This window comes from Galleria mellonella, unplaced genomic scaffold, assembly GCF_026898425.1.
Source record: "Galleria mellonella isolate WM207_F2 unplaced genomic scaffold, CSIRO_AGI_GalMel_v1 utg1053, whole genome shotgun sequence".
Taxonomy (NCBI): domain Eukaryota; kingdom Metazoa; phylum Arthropoda; class Insecta; order Lepidoptera; family Pyralidae; genus Galleria; species Galleria mellonella.
In genome coordinates, this window is record NW_026441968.1 from 314,519 (window position 1) to 329,698 (window position 15,180).

The 15,180-nt window shown below is 36.8% G+C and overlaps 1 long non-coding RNA gene across 1 annotated transcript in view; it reads left to right on the forward strand.

The window, feature by feature from the left end:
- The window catches only part of LOC128202519 (uncharacterized), a 108,987-nt gene that overhangs the window by 12,165 nt on the left and 81,642 nt on the right, over window positions 1-15,180 (forward strand). The gene's annotated exons all lie outside the window — the stretch shown is intronic.

The following is a 15,180-nucleotide window of genomic DNA, read 5'->3' on the forward strand; positions in this document are numbered from 1 at the left end:
ACAAACTGAAGGCCTTGCATAAGATAAAACCAAATAGGCACATGACTGTGTCAAGGTTATAAAAACATGATCATTGCGAATACTAAGTCTTCTATCTGCATCTAGTTTTTTTTATCTCAATTCACTTGTTTCAATGTTTAAATAAACAACACAAAATGGCAGTAACTTATCATGACCAAGCTGACATCATTGCCTTGATTCTATATTTAGTAATGCATTCACATGACGTCCAATTTGAAAAGACCTCTTATGGTTGTAGTTAACATACCTATATACCGCAAGGCTGATTTGATAGGGTCCGAATTTTGAGAGGTTGGAATGATTTTATGCAACTTAGAATGCCAAACAAGATGACGGCCCACCTGATGGAAAGTGGTAACCGTGGTCTATAGACATGAACCATACCATGCACATAACAGAGTATGTTTCGCCATTGATACCCCCCATGCGTTGCCATTCTGAGGACTCAGGTGTTATTCCTCTGTACCCTGTAAATTCACTGCCATATCCCACCTTCAAACATAGCCATGCAAACACAACTGCTTCAAGGTAGAAACACGAATAGAATAGAGGTATCCAAATAAATGACTTTTTTATAGTTTCCCTCTGGTAAAAAATTTCACCTAGGTATCTGCTTTCTCAATAATTTGTGTATGTAAATCATCTTATGACGGACTAAAAGATATGTCTTAAGTATTAATTATGCAAAATTTGGAGTTTAACAAGTTGATATATAGGAAGTAAATATAATATGTTGGGGGGAAAGGGATTGTTAGTAATGGAGATTGAGAATCCCATTGCTAGCAGTATACCCAACCAGGTCGAACTCCTCGCGGTTCCCCCTGGAAACTATCATGGTTAATTCCTGATGACTTCGTCATGATGGGCTAACGGGCCTATTTTCATTCTCATCTAACACCCTTCACTGGTGCTCCGCCAGCGTATTCCGTTAGCGCAGGCGGGGTTACCATACCATTATCAACTATAAAAAAAATAATTAAATATGTTGCCATATATTTCTATAAACATTTTAGTATAAAAACTACTTTTCAAATTTCGTCCGTAATGGAGTTTTACGTCAGAAGTTTTAGATCTGGATGAATAGCGGTCTTCCACCGTGCGTATCTATAGACACATTCTTCCATGCATAACTCAATATACGAAACCATGTTCCAGCAGTAGTATTTCCAAACAGATACAACATTGAAACCTTCAAGAAAAGAGTATACTTCTTCCTAAAAGACCTGGAACACCAGTAATTCCTCCAGTGTTGCAGGTGGTTATTAAGGGGCGGTGAGGTGTGGCCAAAAAGGTGTTCTATAGATGGACCACAAAGCAATATAGTTAATTAATCATTCAAAAATATGTAAATTGATACATCTTAACAGACCTTAGATAAATCAGTATGCAAAATTTTTATTAAACATTATTCTATATCTAAATGCAGTTAGTAGATAAAGACGATGTCATATGAAGTGAACAGTCGACGAGAGACGTTTACAAACGAATTAAGAAGTGGGGAGGTCACCTTACGTTGGTTTCATGATAACAAAGTGATGTCATACTGGAATTTGTCACAAGCATGACTTATGTCATGTCGGTGCGAACATGCTGACAATATTTAGATCACCAGTTATTTACCTATTGAAAACGGTAAACAAGGACATCTGTATGGTTATAGTTTTAACAGACATTAGCAAGGACAAGAATCGCCATATTTTTTTTTGTGTCACGCGATTTAATCGTCAATTCTAAATTTAAATTTGATTTTTTTTTTATCGAAATGGTTCTCGGAATAGTTTGATTACTAATAGCACAGATAATATAATACTCTTAGATTAGAGGGAAAGGGATTGTTAGTAATGGAGACTGAGAATCCCATTGCTAGCAATATACCCAACCAGGTCGACCTCCTCGCGGTTCTCCCTGGAAACTATCATGGTTAATTCCTGATGAATTCATCATGATGGGCTAACTGGCCTGTTTTCATTCTCATCGATCACCCTTCACTGGTGCTTCGCCAGCGTATCCCGTTAGCGCAGGCGGCACTACCATACCATTTTCACCCATCGAAAAAAAACTCTTAGATTATATAGATAGAGTGTATCCATACATATGCTTCGAGATCGGTCAACCTTTTCATACAATTTTGCATGATAAATTGCATTGTAGATTGATACCTGTCACCTCTCTCCAGTACATCTAACTTTCGACTGATTACATAAGTATTCCAAAATAATATTATTACTTCGTATAAATCGAGAACATACTGTTACAACCCTTTTTTTCCGTGTGGAAAATCTTTTTTTTTTTATATTAAACAAGTGTCCCACGCTAATATTACGTTATTATAAAATACACGTGAATCAATCCTTACTACTTATTCATTACTGGCGATCCGCACGAATGGACAGAATTTTTGAAATTAATATAAGTATGGCCTGTTGCTAACTGACAATTCAAAACAGCTTTCTATTTAGTGAAGGAATTTTTAAAATCGGTCTAGTAGTTTTTGAGTTTACACATTACAAACAAACAGTCAAATCTTTCCTCTTTATAATACTAATAAAATTTTTATAATTGTCGTATATATAATGTAGATAGTATGCAAGCAGGTTGTATCTGAATTTGGTAGGGTTATACACTAGCCAGGCGACCGCGGAAGGCCCGTGCTCCGGCACGAGATAGCCGCGGGAGCGAAGAGACGACGGACACCTAGCGGCGCTTTCTAGCGCCGTTGGGTGTCCCTCGGCTCTGAAGTGGATCTCCGGACTGCGGATGGCGGGATACATCCAAAGCCCAAGAGACTGGAGATCCGGGAGGGGTGCGCTGCGTATTCCCGGCGCACCACTCGGAGTGGTCCCGTAGGGGAGCGGCGCTGCCGGTGACGCGGAAGACTGCAGCCGCGAGCCCTCGTCACCGGCACATGGCGTTGAGAGGAATACCGGGATGTTTTTAGTGGGTAAAAATCCCACAGTACCCATCCGTCGTCCCGCCGGCGGATGGGTCTCTTTCTGAAGATTTTCACCCTAGTTAAAAAAAAAGGGCTATACACTAGCCTGCTATGAATTTTTTATTTTATCATTCCTTCTATGTAATTCCTTGTTCTTAGTGGCATATGTCTACATATGTATGTAAAAAAGTATTGTTGGATAATTGGCAGGAATATTTATTAGTCCATAACTAATTTTTACCAGAGGGAGACTTTGTACAAAAGTCGATAGCTTTGTCCCATTCGTGTTTCAACCGTGAAGCAGCTGTGTTTGCATGGCTGTGTTTCGGTTTGAAGGGTGGGATATGGCGTGAATTTACTGGGTACAGAGGAATAACACCCGAGTCCTCAGGAATGGCAACGCGTGGAGGGTATCATGGGCGAAACAGTATACTGTGTTATGTCCATGGTACTGCTCATGTCTATAGACGACGGTTACCACTTTCCATCAGGTGGGCCGTCAGCTTGTTTGCCATTCTAAGGTAATATAAAAAAAAAAAAAAACTAAAAACTAATTCTATTTGAGTGGTATGTAGTTATTAAAAATGTAAATATTAATTCCCGTTGCGACAATGCGTCAGGCATTTTTTTTTATACCTAACCAGAGGTTTGTGATCACATTGCCTAGCATAATAAGCTTAACAATACTTTTTTTTTATTCCAATCACGTCTGCATTACATTCATGTGAAACCGACGTGACTTCTGGACAAGGAGTGCTAAAATTTAAATTCTGGTATTATGGTAACGTCTCCCACGCTACCGTTTTGGACCAAATGTTTTATTTTATAATCATATTGAATTAACCTTTTTTTTGTAATATTAAAGTGTAAATAAATATAAAGTGTAATATTAAATTTAGTCTTCTTATTTTATATCACTATATTTTTTGCTCTTAGTCCAAAAACGTAATTTTATAATTTTATTTTCTCTTGATTTTTAATGGTATGATAGTTTTACTAAAATACTGCTTTGTGAATTATCATAAACCAAATTTATAATAATTTTGACATAAATCAATAAAAAATGTAGTAAATAATAGGTCCCTAGAATAAAAATTTTACATCGAATTGAAATTTTAAAGATAGGTTTAAAGTAACTACGCCTCAGATTTGGCCCCAAGATCTACATAAAAAAAGTGTATTTCAAAAAGAGTTTTTAAATACAGGTGCATATATATAAATTATGTTACCCACTATACCATGCAAAGTTCTCAAATTTTCACGCCTCGCTGGCAGTGACTCACACTAGACGTTGATTCATGACGTTTTAACATTACGTTATCGCGATAATTTAAAAAAAAAAACAATTCTATAGAAATGACTGTATTATATGGTTGTACCTACATTTATAGATTCCGTACATTGAACTATTCCAATGAAAATATTAGGCAATAATAGGAAATGGGAAAGATTACGCTATTTTATTCCGATAGGAGCTTTTTTTTAGCCTCCCATAGGAGTGCAGCTTGTTCCCGGATATTAATATCCAGGTTTTTTAGCTAGTTTAATTTCCTTCTAAGTTTCCCTCACTCTTTACTACCATGTTCCCTTCATTCCTCATTTTTCATTCCACTTTTTCCCATTTGTCGTAACGATCGTATTGGTTTATTTCAAATTTCCGTAAATCTTTGTCCTCAGTTTGAATCAGTTTTGGTTTGTCGAAGAACCACAGTGCCTCGGCATAGTGTTATTTTTATTGTACGGTACCGTCCACATCCTCGCATATGAAAGGAAGGGGAAAGGGATTGTTAGTAATGGAGACTGAGAATCCCATTGCTAGCAATATACCCAACCAGGTCGACCTCGTCACGGTTCCCCCTGGAAACTATCATGGTTAATTCCTGATGAATTCATCATGATGGGCTAACTGGCCTGTTTTCATTCTATTGCTAGCAATGGGATTCTCAGTCTCCATTACTAACAATCCCTTTCCCCCCCAACCCACGTGGAGGTCGACCTGTCCCTGGCGTATCTGTTTGGTAATATCAGTGATTGCACAAGCTTTCTATAGCTCTGAAACTAAATACGATCTCAGCAACCCACGCGTCGTTGCATCCCGACAGAAATGGATGAGACAGGACCTCCCCTGGAGAGTCAATTTATCATCAGAACAATACTTACTGAAATAACCAAGATTTTTACCACGATTTTGGACTAAATCTGGAAATATCTCGGCCTCGAAGGTGTTAACTATTTTTCTTTTATTATCGGAAAGACCCACAATTGATTACGATCTCGCCTGATAAAAAGCTAACCTGTGCTCTGAGATGGAGCTCGCAGACCCGCGATAAGCCTATGGCCATTTGCCTTAAATTGGAGTTATTTTTAATGTGTGATAATGGAATGGTAACCCCGTCTGTCATTCCAATGTGTATAAATAACGAGGACCAGCCAAGTTTCAAGGAGAGTTTGTACAAAGTCGTTTGCTTGGGACCCTCTGTCCCATTCGTGTTTCTACCGTGAAGCAGTTGTGTTTGCATGGCCGTGTTTCGGTTTGAAGGGTGGGATATGGCAGTTAATTTACAGAGTACAGAGGAATAACACCTGAGTCCTCAGGAATGGCAACGCATGGGCGACTACTGCTACTGCTCATGTCTATAAGCGACGGTTACCACTTTCCATCAGGTGGGCCATCAGCTTGTTTGCCATTCTAAGTTGTATAAAAAAAGCTCCATTAACTGGACCGATTTTGGTATGAATAAAAATAGGGAATTGAGTCCGAAAATTTGGAAATCATTTCAAGGTAGATCTCCATAGCCTTAGGATATTATTCGCCGCAAGCCACATCTTTGATCACCAAAACTCTCCAAGAGGGGAGAAAGGGATTGTCAGTAATCTCAGGTTGATCTCCACGCGGTTCCCCCCGGAAACCATCATGTTTAATTCTTGTTGAATTCATCGTGGTGGGCCAACTAACCTGCATTCATTCTCACCTATTCCACTGGTGCCTCGTCGGTGTATATCGATAGCATGGGATATACCAATCCATTTTCACCCATTAAAAAAAAATCTCTCCAAGATACTTTACCCGCTGTCCCCGGGCACTAAAAACCTTTCCCGTAAAATTAATATTAATACTATTTTGTGACAAAAAATTAAGTTTTTTATTAAATATGCGTTTCAAACGACCATCTGTTCCGAGCCTCCCGTTTTGGCCTTAGTCCGCGCTTAATCGATCCTACATACGAGAAAGTGTGATGAGTCATTCCAGTACTTCGTAACAAGTAACACACCGGCTGATCTGCACACAGATGTAGCTGTATTTGATCGTATCGATTTTTAGCTCAACTGTACATTGCTGTTTTTAATGATATTTTATTTATACCACTGAGGTACCTCAGTCCCATTCGTGTTTCTACCGTGAAGCAGTTGTGTTTGCATGTGGGATATGGCATGAATTTACTGGGTACAGAGGAGTAACATCTGAGTTCTCAGGAATGGCAATGCATAGGGGTATCATGGGCGAAACAGTACACTCTGTTATGTCCATAGGACTGCGCACGTCTATAGGCGACGGTTACCACTTTCCATCAGGTGGGCCGTCAGCTTGTTTGTCATTCTAAGTTGTATAAAAAAAACCTGATGGTAAGCGGTTACCGTAGCCTATGAACGCCTGCAATACTTGAGGTATTACGCGCGCGTTGTCAACCCTGAAGAAATCTCTTTATATTTTTTTATTAAATTCTATTTAAAAAAAAAATGTAGTTGAATTGCCAATTGTGTGCAAATCAATACATCTAGTATTGATTCCTTGTTCATCAATCAATCATCATTTCAGCCATTATCCGTCCACTGCTGGACATAGGCCTCCCCTATTTATAGTTTACTGCTATAAAGAACGGTCCTGACCCATCTGCGTCCACTTACTCCCTGCAATGCATTTGAGGTCATCACTCCATATAGTAAGGGGTCGTTCTACACTGGATCTTTGTTAGTTATTCTCAACTAACGGCCCGTCCCCGCTTCGGACGGGTGGGCATTTTTACAACATTTTAAAAAGTGGTTATTGTGACATAACGATAATAGTTGGACATATAGTATCGAGAAGATTTTTGTAGTTATTGATATTTTCTTCAATATTGTAGAACGTATTTTTGTTCTATCACCAATAGTTTCCGCAGCGCACGCGACGAAAGATATTTTATAGCATTTTTTACACCTTGAGTTACGTTACTAAAGTTTTAGTAAGGATCCCTTATCTTTTCTAGCAATAAATATAGCCCATGTTACTCAGGGTGAGTGTAGCTTTCTAATGGTGAAAGAATTTTTGAAATCGGCAAAGTAGTTTTTGAGTTTATTTATTATAAACATACATACATACATACAAAAACACAAACCTTTCCTCTTTATATATTTTTTTTTGATGGGTGAAAGTGGAATAGTACCCCGCCTGCGCTAACGGAATACGCACCAGTGAAGGGTGATAGATGAGAATGAAAACAGGCCAGTTAGCCCATCATGATGAATTCATCAGGAATTAATCATGATAGTTTCCAGGTAGAACCGCGAGAAGGTCGACCTAGTTGGGTATATTGCTAGCAATGGGATTCTCAGTCTCCATTATTAACAATCCCTTCCCCCCTCCCCCTCTTTATAATATCAGTGTAGATTCCCAATAGGTCGATACAGCCATATTTAACCTAATAAAATAGTAATTGTCCTGAAAGTCCAACAAACTACGGGTCAATGAAACTAACCTATCGCATTACAGCAATAATTAATAGAAACATTGTCTGTCTGGCTGAAAACTGATTTTTAATTCATATCTATTCTATTCACCCGTGATATTTATATTTAGACGTAGGTATTTTTTTCTTATATGAAATAAGAATTTAACATAGGAATCCTGACCGACCATCTAAGGACGTGAAACCATCATTTAATTCGTAGTGGATTAGTTTTTTTTTTTTTTATAATGAATGATAATGTAATGGTAACCCCGCCTACGCTAAAGGTATACCCTGGCGGACCATCAGTGAAGGGTGAGAATGAAAAGGCAGGCCAGTTGCAAGGCAGCCTATAATGGCTAAAAATGATGATATATATATATATATATATATATATATATATATATATATATATATATATATATATATATATATATATATATATATATATAAGTATATCTATAGGGATGGGCAGCATCCCTCTTCAAACATCTGCAAAAGCCTACCCAACTAAGCCTACCCGCCTGCCAAGCGTGGCAACTACTGGCAAAACTCTCCTTATGGGGAAGGCTTATGTCCTGCAGTGGACAGTTAACGGCTGAAATTATATATATATATATATCCCATGTCTATATACCGTCTAGTTTTAATTTTTTTATCTTAATAAGATTTTTGTCTTACCGCTTTACTTCAGTTACGTAAGCTTGTGTGTGATTGTTTGGTTGTGTATCACATCGCGACGTCACTGTCAACTCATTAACTTAAATACCCATTGTTGGTAACTTTCATCTTCTTACTTTACTTGCCACATTTAGCACTTTCTCATTTGTAAACCCAGTGTTTTAAGTGTTTCGAAAGCATGTCCTGTCCTTAATATCCGTTCAGTTTTTTTGCAACTGGATATGGCATACAGCTACCGGCCCACCTGATGGTAAGTGGTAACCGTCGCCTATACACATGAACAACCCTATGGATATTCTAGAATATGCTGAAATGGCATCTAATCCTCAAAATAGGGGGAAAGGGATTGTTAGTAATGAGGAGGTTAGTCCCCATTTCTCACAATATATATTATCATCTGATAGGGTTATCAGGTCGACCTCCACGCGGTTCCCTCTGGAAACTGTCATGACTAATTTATCGTTTAATCCGTCACGATGTGCTAACTGATATGCCTTCATCCTCACCTATCACCTCTTACTGGTACCCCGCCAGTGTACACCGATAGCGCAGACGGGGTTACCATGCCATTTTCATTCATTAAAAAAAAAACCCTTAAAGTAGAGGCGGATTTTTAGTAATGCGGATTACCAGCCCTATTGCTAGCAATATACCTTATCAGGTCGACCTCCAATTAGTCTCCCATGGATGTGCTGAATTCCAGGTGTATTCATCACGATGGGCTAACTGACCTGCCTTTTCATTGTCACCTATAATTTTCTGATTTCCGGCAGCGTATACTGTTAGCGCGGGCGGGGTTACCATTCTATTATAAAATATCTATAAAAAAAGTCTCAAAACGGATTTTTTTTAATGATGGTTTAGATCAGAGGTTCCCAGCGTTTTTATTTTCCATGTGGACCCCATTTCTACTATATTCCCAAAACACGACAAAAAAATGTGAAAATTAGATCTAACTTATGGAAATTTGCTTTGCAGCCAGTGATTTTTTCTTTATACTGGTAATAAAGGTGTGTGTATATATATATATATATATATATATATATATATATATATATATATATATATATATATATATATATATATATATATATATATATATATATATATATATATATATATATATATATATATATATATAAGAGATTTCTTCCAGTCAACCTAACACAGTGGCATAGGAAGCAAATTATGTTAGGATAAAAGTAGGTCACTTGGCCAATCACATCATATTCATTAAAAATTAACCACGACGGTTTATAGAACGCGTGAAGGTCGACCAGATATTATATTTCCAATAATGGGGCCGAGAGTCCCCGTTACTACTAGTATGGTATACTAGCTTTTACTCTCAAATTTGTCCGCGTGATTAGAATAAAAAGTAACCTATATCCTTCTCAAACCCATGTAGTACGAGGGGGGGGGGGGGTTATTAGTAATGCGTACTACCAGTCCCGTTGTGGGGGGAAAGGCATTGTTAGTAATGGAGACTAAAAATCCCATTGCTAGCAATATACCCAGCCAGGTCGACCTCCTCGCGGTTCCCCCCGGAAACTATCATGGTTAATTCCTGATGAATTCATCATGATAGGCTAACTGGCCTGTTTTCATTCTCATCTATCACCCTTCACTGGTGCACCGTCAGCGTGTCCCGTTAGCGCAGGCGGGGTTACCATACCATTTCCACCCATCAAAAAAATCCCGTCCCGTTGCTAGCAATATACCCCGTCAGGTGGACCACCACGTGGTCCCTGGAAACCATCATACTGATTTCCAGGTGTATTTATCACGATGGGCTAACTGACCTGCTCTTTTGTTATCACTTATCATCTCTCACTGGTGCCCCGCCGGTATATACCGATAGCGCAGGCGGGGTTACCATTCCATCATCAGCAATTAAAAAAAAAATCTGTAAGTATATATTGTGTAAAAAAAAGCAAATACCCAAATCGCTTTATAACTGACGGGAGTTATGAGGTAACAAAGAAAAAAATACAGTCAAATAGACAACCTCCTCTTCGTAGTCGGTTAAAAACAAAACGCACAATGCATACCGTACAACGCGCGAATAACGCCAGACGCAAAAGTTGTAATGGCGCCAGTGCTGGTGAAATTTGTTCACCATACAAACGAACAGATGGCCGTATTGGTGTTTTCGAAGTATTAAACATATTGTATACACATATAAAATTGTATGTATATATGTATTTTTTTGATGGGTGAAAATGGTACGGTAACCCCGCCCGCGCTAACGGGATACGCTGGCGGGGCACCAGTGAAGGGTGATAGATGAGAATGAAAACAGGCCAGTTAGCCCATCATAATGTATTCATCAGGAATTAACCATGATAGTTTCCAGGGGGAACCGCGAGGAGGTCGACCTCGTTGGGTATATTACTAGCAATAGAATTCTCAGTCTCCATCACTAACAATCCCTTTCCCCCCATTCCAGTTGTATTCGTCACGATGGGCTAACTGACCTGCCTTTTCTTTCTCACCTGATATCCCTCACTGGTGCCCCGTCAGCGTATACCATTAGCACAGGTGGGGTTACCATTCCATTGTCATCCATTAAAAAAAATCACGATGGGCCACTGATCTGCCTTTTCATTCTCACCTATCATCCCTCACTGGTCTAACGATATATCCTGGCGGGGTTACCATTCCATTATCATGAAAAAAAAAACAAAAACCCTACCTTCTTACTACCAACTACATATAGCAGATGCTAAAATTTGTATGTATGAGTGAATGTTAGTTACTCTTTCACACAAAAACTCTTTGCAATAATCAAGGTTTTACCAGAGGGAGACTTTGTAAAAGTCGTTTGCTTGGGCACCTCTGTCCCATTCGTGTTTTTGCCGTGAAGCAGTCGTATTTCATTTTGAAGCAATGCCTGACTGGCTATCTGAGCTTTTTAACCGACTTTAAAAAAAGAGAAAGTTCTCAGTTCGTCTGAATCTTTCTTTTTTATGTATGTTTTTAATCCCTGATTATTAGAAGACGCATGGACAGATTCGAAAAATACTTTTTTTTTATCTAAATACATATATTTCAAAATTAGTTCCATAGCAATGTTATGAAAATCGATTCACTAGATTAGTTTTTAAAATAACTGTTTTTTTTTTTTATTAAAATATTTTACTCGATTGAAATAGTTTTGTTTTTGCCGCACAATATTAAATTATGTATTAAACCAGGCTTTCCCAAAGTGAACGATAACGCCCCCTTGTGGGCGCTGCAGGTCTAAAGGGGGGCGGTAAGAGACCCAGAAAAAAATAATTAATTTACACAATAATCGATTAATTTAATTTAAAGTAATAGTGGTTTTTAAGTAGGTGAAAAAATGGGGGCGCTAAAAAATAATTTATTCTCAAAGTGGGCAGTAGACAAAATAAGTTTGGGAACCTCTGTTTTAAACGATCGTTCACTGCTTTTGTCCCTTCTCCTGTCATGTTTAAAACTGCCTTCTCTTCAAAAAACCTTTTTGTCTTTGAAGTGCAACTTGCAAATGCGGGCGATCAACTGCGGAGGCGTCGTCGAGGTAAGCCAGTACGGAATGCAGAGGTGGCTCCCACTGAAGCTTTGGACAAGGCTGGTTTTTTAATGGGTGATAATGGAATTGTAACCCCACCCGCGCTATCGGTATACACCGACGGGGCACCAGTGAGGGAAGATAGGTGAGGATGAAGCTGGTCAATTAGCCCATCGTGACGAATTCAACAAGAATTGTTCACGGTGGTTTCTAGAGGGAACCACGTGGAAGTCGACCTAATAGTGCATATTGCTAGCAATAGGGCTGTCAAACTCCATTGCTAACAATCCCTTCCCCCCACAATGGGGCTGTTAGACGTCCACCCGTACTTGGGGTAATCCTAGATAAAATAGTAATCTATTCTATTCACATCGACTAAAAACCCCCATTGCTAGCAATATACCCAACCAGGTCTACCTCCTCGTGGTTCCCCCTAGAAACCATCATGGTTAATTCCTGACGAATTCATCATGATGGGCTAACTGGCCTGTTTTCATTCTCATCTATCACCCTTCACTGGTGCTCCGCCAGCGTGTCCCGTTAGCGCAGGCGGAGTTACCATACCATTTTCACCCATCAAAAAAAAATCTATTCATATCCATTAAAGAAAATTCTCCCTCTAGTTTATTTTGAAATATTTCTGCCCACTACTATTAGTTCTATACATAATTCAAATATAGATACCAGTTATACATATCGAATAAGCCCACATATGTACATATTGCAACCTACATACATACGTATATGTAATCAATCTATTTTCAATATTATTAATATCTATTCGTACATCTATCTACTTACCTACATAATTTCTTATCAAACATAATACATAGGTATAAAAAATATGCACATACCTGTCAAGAAACTATATAAAAAGATTTTAGAAAAAATTCACTCATTAAAAAAATAGGAAATGTGTTAAAAAAAAACTTTTTATGAACATATGACGCCCAATCCGATTGTCAAAGCACTAAAAATGTTAGAAATCGCTTAAAACTCTTCTTATGTACTTACTTTAAAGGAACTAAGTTTTATAGCTAGATAGATGTCTAACTTAGGTACCTACATAAATAGGTATATACCAATATCGAAAATACCTATATCTATATAAATAAGTTGTTAAACAACTCAGTTTACAATTGGGTCATATATATTATTTAAAGTTATTATAAAATTGTTCAATCATTACATTGTACACTGTCCATAACTTTTATTGCCTATTATCTATATCTACTTTTAAATAGTGTGTCATTGTATTTTTTCCGCCGGCCGGCATAATCGCTACAACCGCTGCTGGGCTACCAACATAACAGACATTAACACCTGCGACTATTTTAAATGTTAAATAATTGAAAATAATATTATTATATCGCTCTTAAGAGGAAATATAACGAAAATATTAGAAAATTATATTTATAATAAAAAAATATTTATATTTATCACTGAAAACTGTTTATTAATACTAAAATGAGGTCACGATTATTTTACTTATGTTGGCAGCTTTGCTAGCAACATGGCGTCCCTAACCAATAGAATTGCGCCACTGCCATGGTGCTGTGACAGTATCGATATCGATAAATATCACAAGTTTATGCATATGAATATTTTCAAAATAATTACAATCTCATATCATCTGATTCATAGTATATAGCATTATGTTAGTAAAACAATAAATAAATTTAATAAATGATAGTTATTTGCTTCTTGCTTTGGAGGAATCTTAATGCAGTCCGGTAAATCATGTCTCTCTCTCTCTCTCTTGACGACATCAAAAGATGCCATTCTCACACCAGTGACAACAGAAATAAATGAATCTTTAGTAATAATACAAAAGTAAAAGTGAATTTGTTTATTTGTTACACAAACTCTTAACGCGTTGACGATTCAGTCAATAGTCATTAAATTCAATCTTGGTATTTAGGATAGAAAGGACTATAAGGGATTTTGTAATTTATCGAGATACATTAATTAATCTATTATTACATGGCCCTAAATAGCGAATAAAAAGTAGTTCTATTATAAAGTCGCAAAAAAAATGTTTATCTTATCCAAATAATTAATAATTACAGTTACGTTGACTGATAGAGATCTTTTACATTTGCTTACATTAATTGTTATTACGAATATTGCTGAATATTTGAGTGTAATAAAAAATTATAAATGTGAAAGTGTATAATCATGTTTGTTACTCAATTGGACTTTAACAACTAAATGAATTTGAAAAAAAAAATTGGTTAACGAATATGTTGTATTCTAACTCAATGTTTAAGATACTTTAAAAACGCATTGTTAACCATAGTTAATAAACTAATATATTTACATGAAAATAAAGTAAATGAACTTGGCGTCACTATATACTGGTTCATATTTTTGCTATTTATGGTGGTTGCCATTTCTACCAGATTAACTGGAAGCTCGTCTTTTGAATAAAAAAAAAATTTACGCGCCACCTACATATTTATTTTTTAATTCTTTCTACCCAAAGGTTGCTTAGCAATAAGTCTGCCTTTTGTACTATATTATACTTAGCAAAAATTGTTCAACAAATCCTGTAATGTTGGTGCAATAAAGTATTAAATAAATAATAATAAAAACACAAAACATTACAAACTACAACAACCGAGATACTGTTCGTGTCTAAATGCAACGACTTCCACTTTCGGCCAGGTAAGCCGTCACATTGTTGGTCATTCCATATTTCATAAAAAATATAGTATCTCAGTCACGTATTGTTCCACCCTCTATTGTTCCCTTTCCTTCGGTAAACTTTATTAACTAACATTAGGTAATCTTATTCATCTTTCGAACAGTAGACAAAAAAAAAATAAACGAAGTACTGAATTACGACATTTTAAAGTAATTAAATAATATAAAAAAATCTGTACAAGCATGATATAATTGTTTTATTGGTTGGTACTAATGATAAAGATCCTTATTCGTTATTTAGTAATATTTGTAATATCTTGTTTAAATACAACAATATTTTCTTATTAAGTATCTGTAACAACGGACATTACATGTTATTATATTGAATAACGATTTGCTTGTAAAATATATTTAAAGTATATATTACTTGATATATTTAATTTATATATATTGTTAGCAATATCTCACTACTTTGTTACCCCTATCTGTTACCGGAACTATATAAGCCCAAGTAATACCGAGTATAAACCTTTTTAGTCGTCAGGTAGGCGCTTGAATACATCTCTGTTACCTTATATGATTTGATAAATTGATAAGTTGTAAATCGTCGATTGTATGTTACATTAAGCATAATTTACATGAACAAACATACATTATTATCT